An 8,718-nucleotide genomic window follows, 5' to 3' on the forward strand; every position below is an offset into this window, starting at 1 on the left:
TTTTGGGGAAAATAAGGTGATTATAGAAATTAAGATAATTTTAGCTCAGAGTGATGCAAAACACAACATCAGTAATCCGACAAGAAACCACTCCAATCAGGAGGGCACCAGCTATCACACAGACCACCAGCAAACTCAGGAATTTCCCAGGCCCAACAAAATGATCCAGTGACTTGAAGGAGACATACTTGTACTTGGCCGTCGTGGTCAATGCTTGGTCTCTCAGCATGTGTTTCAGCTTTAATTCCAGAGTCTCTCCTCGGTCCTGCTGCAGTTCTCATTGAAACACATTTTGTGACTCTTTCGTCTTCCATTTCATTCTTCAGTCTTCACATACCTGAGCACTTTTACAACAGATTTATGAGTATTTTGAAAGAATCAAATTTCTAGATTATAGGAGCATGGAAACAAAGCAAAAGCACAGCCCTTTATGTAGATTCTGGCATTCATTAAAATCATAACTGATCAGTATCCTAATTCAGTGCACCCTCCTTTGCCCCATATCCACTAATGCCTTGTATTAACACAAAGTCATCAATTTCAGATTGAAAATTAACAATAAACCTGACATCAATTTCCATTTGCAAATGGCCTTCCTTTACCCATGGAAGTAGTTACTAACTTTGTTCCAGTAAAGCCTGGGTCTAATTTTTAAGCTAAGTCCTCTAGTCCTGAATTACCCAGATGAGGGAAAATATGAGGAATTAAATCACATATCATGCTCATTTCAGGATGTACCGATGTGCTTTACTGCTGACGAAATAATATTAAAGTGCAGATACCATTGTAATGTAGCAGTTACAGGGGCATAGGCTCCAGCAATACTATCAGTTCCCCTTAACGTCATGAAAACATTGATCAAAAAACATAAATCTCCTAAATTTAATGGAGACATTAAGCTACCGGAATGATTTCTGAATGCAAATACTATCTTATGAGGAGATATTGCAAACTAAACCATCTTACAACTCAATCAGAGAAATCATTCTGGTAACACAATTGTGGACTTTCTCTAAGTCCAATATGTCCTTTCTGCACTCACAGAACTGCTCAGAGTGATCTTGGTGTGACCTTACCTTAATGTATACATAGGCATAACTTATAACTCCCTGTGTTCCCATCCTATTGATCTGGAGGTATAAATTCCAATAGATTTCTTGAATATATTCTGTATCTTTCTGTAGCATGGACCCCTAAATCTGTTTGGCCTTTTACTGCTTCTGGCAATCTCCCCCTTTATGAAACTGCTTGCCTTTAAATGACACTCTCCCCACCATTTGAATCAAACCTCCCATCACACGCAATCAGCTTCACCTCCCTCCAACTCCATACCCATCTCTGGTTAGCACCCAACAACAGGACAAAGTTGTGGATTGGGCTTCAACAATTATATAAAATATATTTCAGAAAATTGGGAACAGCGATGATTTGGATCAGGCAGTTCGCCATGCCTAATGCTGATTTTGTTTGCCTGCCTGAGAATACCACCCCTAGTAATGATCTCTGCACTTTCTCAACCACCATGTGTATGAACACTATCTGCAGCAACATTATTCCATATACCAAAAATAAAGTCTCCACCCAATACTAAGATAAAATCCAATTGTCTTACTCCCCTTTACAGGATCATTACTTGGGTATTTGCTGTGCTTTCCATCTGTGAAGATAATTCATGTTATCACTGGAATGTTCTTTGGCCTAAAGACCCTCCATGAACACCACATATTCCCAATTCTGGCTCTCATCTTAATATCTCTTCCTCCATTGAACCATTAGGGCCCTGATCACTTCAGACCTTAAATCCTGGGATTCCTCCCAACATCTCTCTCTCCCCTCCTTTATGGCCCTCCAGCTTTGTGAAGGAGCTTCAGATCACCATGCTTTAGTTTATCTTTATCTTCTTGACAAACTTTGCCTTATTACATCCAAACAAATCCCCAAAGTAGATAATAAAAATTAGAACTATATCAAAACGATTGTTGTTGTTTTATATGATGCATCCCTCCCAAAACTCATTTTATAAGCCTCCCAGTGCAAGCAGCAAATAAGGTTACTAGTACTGTGTTCTGGTGTATATTTTTGGGAATGATATGGTCCTGTGTTATATACAAACTTATTCCATTTCCCTGGATTTCCCACCTTAATCAGTGACACTAAGGTGAATTATGAAATGCACCAGGTAATGTTAAGCTAACATAACCAATTTTCTGGAGTTTAAGTGGTTGAAAGCGAACAGAACACTATGTATAGAAATATTAAACATGGAATAACCTTGTGAGTCATCCTATTTCAATGTGGAAACATTTGAATAAAATCTTTTTAAGCATTGCCTCAGCTCTTCTACCATCTGATTCTTTCCACAGGTTCCATTTTTGCTTCTGAATTTAATTAGCAGAAATATTAGATTCACACCTACACCAGGAGCAGTTGGCAGAGTGATTGCCGCAAAGTGTGATTATGTTTGTTCATGGAGGCTATCTGTGTCGGAGAGGAAAGAGCACACACCTTCTGAAAGCACACAGAAAGAGAGACAAAGAATGTGAGGGCAGCAAGAAAATCAGGGGAAAAGCAACAGATCATGATGGACAGGGAAAAGTGAGCAGACAAAGTGAGAGAATGAGGCGGTTTGTGGAAAAGTCAGAAGAAAGAGATAAACAGAATTAGATAAAGGGAGTAATAAGGACAAGAGTGAGAGTGAAACATGAGGAAGAAAGGAATCTGTATTTTAGTCAGCTGGGTATCGGGGATAAAAAGAAATATCTGTGCATGCATCAAATCCAGTTCCTTTCCTGAAGAGTACCATAAGAACAATAAAGAGGACAGAAGCCAGAATAACTCAATGTAACTGAACTGTGTAATGAATTGCCCTGTACGATCGGTTTGCAAGACAAGTTTTTCACTGTACCTCGGTACAAGTGACAATAATAAACCAATACCAATACCAAATACACAAAAAGTGCTGGAGGAACTCAGCAGGTCAGGCGGTATCCATAAAGGGAAATAAACAGTCATCTCGGGCTGTGACCCTTCATCAGGACTGGAAAGGAAGAGGGCAGAAGCCAGAATAAGAAGTGGGGTGAGGGGGAGGAGCACACGCAGGCAGGGGATGGGTGAGTTCAGGCGATAGGAGAGTCCAGTGAGTCCATGGTAGGTGGGTGGGGGAGGGGGAGAAGATGTAATAAGCTGAGAGGTGATAGGTAGAAGAGGCAAAGGGCTGAAGAAGAAGGAATCTGGTAGGAGAGGGCAGTGGACCATGGAATAAAGGATGGGGGAGGGGAGGAGAGGAGATGGGCAGGTCATCAATGTGGGGGAAGGGAGCCACAGGAATAAGGGAAGACAAAGGAGTGGGGGTGGGGGAAGAGAAAGAAGGGGAGGGGTTACCTGAAGTTAGAGAAATCGATGTTGAGGCCATCAGGTTGGAGACTCCCTAGGCGGAATATGAGGTGTTGTTCCTCCAACCTGCGCCTGGCCTCAACGTGTCAGTAGAGGAGGCCGTGGATCGACGTCAGTACGGGAGTGGGGTGTGGAATTGAAGTGGGTGGCTACCGGGAGATCCTGGCTTTTGCAGCAGACGGAGCGAAGGTGCTCGACGAAGCAGTCATCCAATCTGTGTCAGGTCTCACCGATGTACAGGAGGCCGCACCGGGAGCACTGGATGCAATAAATGACACCTCCAGACTCACAGGTGAAGTGCTGCCTCACCTGTAAGGATTGTCTGGGACCCTGAATGGTGGTGAGTGAGGAGGTGTAGGGACAGGTGTAGATAACCGAAACATCGACTGTTTATTTCCCTCCATGGATGCTGCCTGACCTGCTGAGTTCCTCTAGCACTTTTTGTGTATTGCTCCAGATTCCAGCATCTGCAAAATCTCTTGTGTCTCTGAGAAGGCAGAATAAGAAGGCCAGGGGAGGGAGAGGAGAGGCTGGCAGGTGATAGGTGAGTCCAGGTGAGAAGGGGAAGGTAGGTGGGTGAGGGGGGGGGGGTGGGAATGAAGTCTTCCTTTCCAGTCCTGATGAAGGGTCTCAACCTGAAATATCAACTGTTTATTTCCCTCCATAGATGCTGCCTGACCTGCTGAGTTCCTGCAGCATTTTGTGTGTGTTACTTCAGAATCCAGCATCTGCAGAATCTCTTGTGTCTCCTGAAAACTGAATGGAGGTCTCCTCAAAGTGATCGTGCAGTTTATGTCTGATTTCTCCAGAGCACAGGAGACCATGTTGTGAACACTGAATACAGTAAATTAGATTGGGAGCAGTACAAGTGAATCGCTGCTTCATCTGTTTGGGTCACTGGATGGTGGGGAGAGAAAAGTTGAAAGGGCAGCTGTTGCATCTCCTGTAGTTTGAAGGGAAAATGCTATAAGAAGAAATGATTGCTGGGAATGGAAGAGCAGACCAAGAAGTGACAAAGAGAACAGTCTATTCAAAATACTGGCAGGGGAGGGAGGGGAAGGTGTGTGTGGTGAAAACTTGTTGGAGCTGGCAGAAATCGCAAAAGATAAGAAAAGATTTCTTTATTAGTCACATGTACATCGAAACACATAGTGAAATGCATCTTTTTGCGTAGAGTGTTCTGGGGGCAGCCCACAAGTGTCGCCACATTTCCGGTGCCAACATAGCATGCCCACAACTTCCTAACCTATACGTCTTTTGAATGTGGGAGGAAACCAGAGCACCCGGCGGAAACCCACGCAGACACGGGGAGAACGTACAAACTCCTTACAGACAGCGGCCGGAATTGAACCTGGGTTGCTGGCGCTGTAAAGCGTTACGCTAACCGCTACACTACTGTGCCTAGGCAGGCTGGTGCAGCGGAAGGTGAGTACCGGGGAATTTAATCCTTGTTCTGTCCAGGAGGAGAGGGAGTAAGAGCAGGGTTGTGGGGAAGAGATGAGATGTGGTCAAGGGCTCTGTGCACTCTAGTAGAGAGGAAGTTGCAGCTCGGTAAACAGGAAGACATTTCAGAGGCACCTGTGCAGAATATCTCATCATTGGGCCTGATATGACTGAGACAGAGGAACTGGGAGAATGGAATGGAATCCTTACAGAAGGCTGGATGGGAGGAAGCATAATCAAGATAGCTGTAGGAGTCTGTGGGCTTGTATTAGATAGATGTGGCTAGCCTATCCATTGAGATGAAGATGGAGAGAATCAGAAAGGGAAGGGCAGAGTCAGAGGGGGTCCATGTGAAGGTAAAATCGAGGTGGAAGTTGGCAACAGAAGTGAAGAAGTTTTTGAGTTCTGCTTGAATACAGGAAACAGCAGCCATACAGTCATTATGTACTGCAACAAGAGTCAAGGGAATGGGCCACTGTAGGAATGAAACAAAGACTGCTCCATGTATCAGGTAAAAAGATGGGATAGATTGGTCCCTTGTGAGCTATTACAGGTACAACTTTGATCGGGAGATAGTGAGTGGAGTTGAAGGAAAAGTTGTTCAAGGTGAGGACAAGTTCCACCAGGTAAATGAGTGTGTTGCTGGAGGATAACTGGTCGGGCTTCTGCTCAAGGACGAAGTATTATGTTCCCAGGAATGTTTGCTGATGAGCTACTTGTATTACCATTACAGGATGGGGAACTGAAACTTCTGGGTTTGAGTTTCTGTTTGCCAGATGTGGAATTCACACTTGTCTCTCAGGATATGCCCAGCAATCAGTATTTGGATGTGCACTGATATTAGATTCACACCAACACTGAGGACGTCTGAAAATATGACTGCAGTAATACAAGATTTGATTTGCATTGGCTAGGCCCATGCTTGTTTGGAGTACATTATATGAAAAGTAATCAAGGATAACAAATAAATGGAGAACAATGGATATGATTTCTTCTAGACAACAGGATTTCTGTAACTCAGTTTTGTCACTTTATATTAGCATCAGTTGTACCACACACATTTAAATTGACAGATGTAAAAGCTTGTGGCTAAAAATTTAAGGAGTTTAATTCATAACATTATTACCACAGGAAAGAGTAATAAACAGTTGCTGACATCAGTTCATGTAGTTGTAGCTGTGTATGGGTTCATTAGTCAAATATTTCATTTGAATGACCTTACTTCATTTCTTTTTAGTGAATTCACATACGTGCTTCTTGGGAGTTATGTAGTTGTAACCCTCTCTCATTGTCTAATCTCAAGATTCAAGATTCAAGATTCAAGATTTGCTTTATTGTCATTTCTCTGAGTACTTACATACACAAAAAAATGAAATACTGTTTCTCACCAGCTCATATCAGTGCAACAAAAAGAACAGTGATAAATATCTAAAATAGTCTATAAAAACATCTCTAAAACAAAACTAAAAACATATCAACACCACATATTCATATCTGTTAAAGTGCGTTTATGTATTAATAAGTGCTTCTTCAGCTCGAGATGAAGTTCAACGTATCAGGTAACTATCTTTCTATATTTCTGTATTGATGTGAGTGTGTCCGTGTGTGTGGAGGGAGAGATTGTCGGTGGAAGGGGAAGGGGACACAGTCCATTTATGATCCTGACTGCTTGTGGGAAAAAGCTGTTCAACATCCTACTAAATCTAGAGCAGATGCTCCTATATCTCTTCCCCAATGGCAGGAGGGAAAACAGGTCGTGAGGAGGGTGATGAAAGTCCTTAATGATGGCCGTAGCTCTGCGAACGCAGCATTGCTGATAGATCTCCATCAAAAAGGAGAGGGGGCACCAATGATCCTGCTGGCTGTCTTCACCATCCTATTGAGCTGCTGTTGTTCGTAGGCCTTGCAGCTACCAAACCAGGAGGTGAGGCAGTAGGTCAGGATGCTTTCAATGGTGCCCCTGTAAAAAGTGATGAGGTATGGAATAGGGACGCCTGCCTTTCTGAGTCTCCAGAGGGGGTAAAGCCCCTGCTGGGCTTTTTTAACGATGGCTGCAGTGTTAATAGTGGAGGTCAGATCATCCGGTCAGGTCAAGTAATCTCTCCAGCATGCCAGCTCAGAACCATGCTGATTGTACAGCAGGAGACTCATACCATGTGGACCATAAACTCTACGGCAAAACTTGCTGATGACAACCCGTGTTGTATACCATACACTGTCTTTATAAGAGCTAAGCCAGGAACTGTTGGAAAATGCAACTTATCAGTCAGCAGAACTGATGACCACTCACCTCAGCCATGCCAGACTCAGAGAGAATAATATGTTCATCCAAAGCTTAACCACCCATGACCTGATTTACACAGCCCTTGTGCTTCATGGTTCCTGTCTCCTGGTCCAATGTTACCTCAGCTTTAAATGTCACATTCTCAAATCAGTTTGTTGTCTTACCCCACCCTGTTTCCATAACCCCTCCATGACCTTCACTTCCCTCTTGCCTTACACCTGTCCAAACTGCCATTGTTCTCTATTTCTGACCTCTTGTGAATCTCTCACTTCCAATGGGTCATCATGAGCTACCATGTCCTCAGATGTGCCAAGTTCCTAACCTTTGGGTTTCTCTCCCAAGCCCTGCTTTACAGTCTCAGAATGAACCTCTGACCAGCTTTCAGTGACAGCTGTACTTTTGTCAGTATCACCACTACCTTTTGCCTTAGAAGGTTGTGAGTTCAAGTCCCACCACAACAGTATGACCTCATTAAAGCCAGGAAATTCTGCAATGTCGGAGAAGTTATCTTTTGGAACAGACATTGAACAAGAGGCTCTGACTATTCTCTCAAAAAAAATCTTGTGGCACAATTTTGAAGAAGAGCAAGTGAATTAGACATCTCTGTCATTGATTTTTGTCCGATTGCATTCCTTTAACGTGCCAGGGGATGCTTCATTATAAGAAAGGCGATATATGGATGCAACTTGCCTTTATTTGAGAGCAATGAAACATTAACAACTCATATTAAAGGAAAAGTTACTGATATCCACAGCAAAATGCTTTATTTTTAACCATATTTCAACAATGAAATCAATGCAACAAATGCAAGAAAACTATGAATGGTGCACCTTGGCTGTTTTGACATTTGCCATCTTCTGAAATGTTGTAAATGTCCTTATTATTGTCAATATTGTAATTCAAATTCAAAACTTATTATGGTTTCTATTAGATTAGTAGTTAATTGGCCACTGTAAATTACCCCCAATGTGTAAGTGATGGGGTTGAGTTGATGTGAGTGTGAGGAGAATGGAGCACAAGGAAAATTAGTTATGAATGAGATTACTCTGTGAGGTTACAGAGCCTCGATGGGACAAGATGTCCTTCTACATCATGAGGAAATATGGAATGTAATCCTGCAGCAGTAAAACTACACTGTAACAATGTTTTGGGGAACTTGCTTTGCACAATAAAATTAAACCAAACATAATCATGCCCTGAAATTAACATGCAATGAACCTGAAATTTCATAACAGACCATCAGCTTCAGGCGTAGACCAAAGACAAGGAAAAATTAGTGAATCAGTCTGTCACAGTTCTGCCCTGCCACCCAGAGGTTAACTGAAGAACATCATTACAGATACCTTTTATTTCAGACTGTGTGCATTGGGGGAGAGAGGATCTTATAAGGGTTAACTTAAACACCGATATAAGCAATACTCAACTAAAGAAATTGCTTAACAATAATTTATAAGTAAAAATTTAACTTTCAAAGATGAAAAATGTTATTCAAAATTAAACTTGGAAGTACTAGATGGGATTTTCAATCAGCATAACACAGTACAACTCAGGACACTCTAAACTAATGATAATCATAAAGACCAATGAATAACTGGTTA

This window comes from Pristis pectinata, chromosome 27, assembly GCF_009764475.1.
Source record: "Pristis pectinata isolate sPriPec2 chromosome 27, sPriPec2.1.pri, whole genome shotgun sequence".
Taxonomy (NCBI): Eukaryota; Metazoa; Chordata; class Chondrichthyes; order Rhinopristiformes; family Pristidae; genus Pristis; species Pristis pectinata.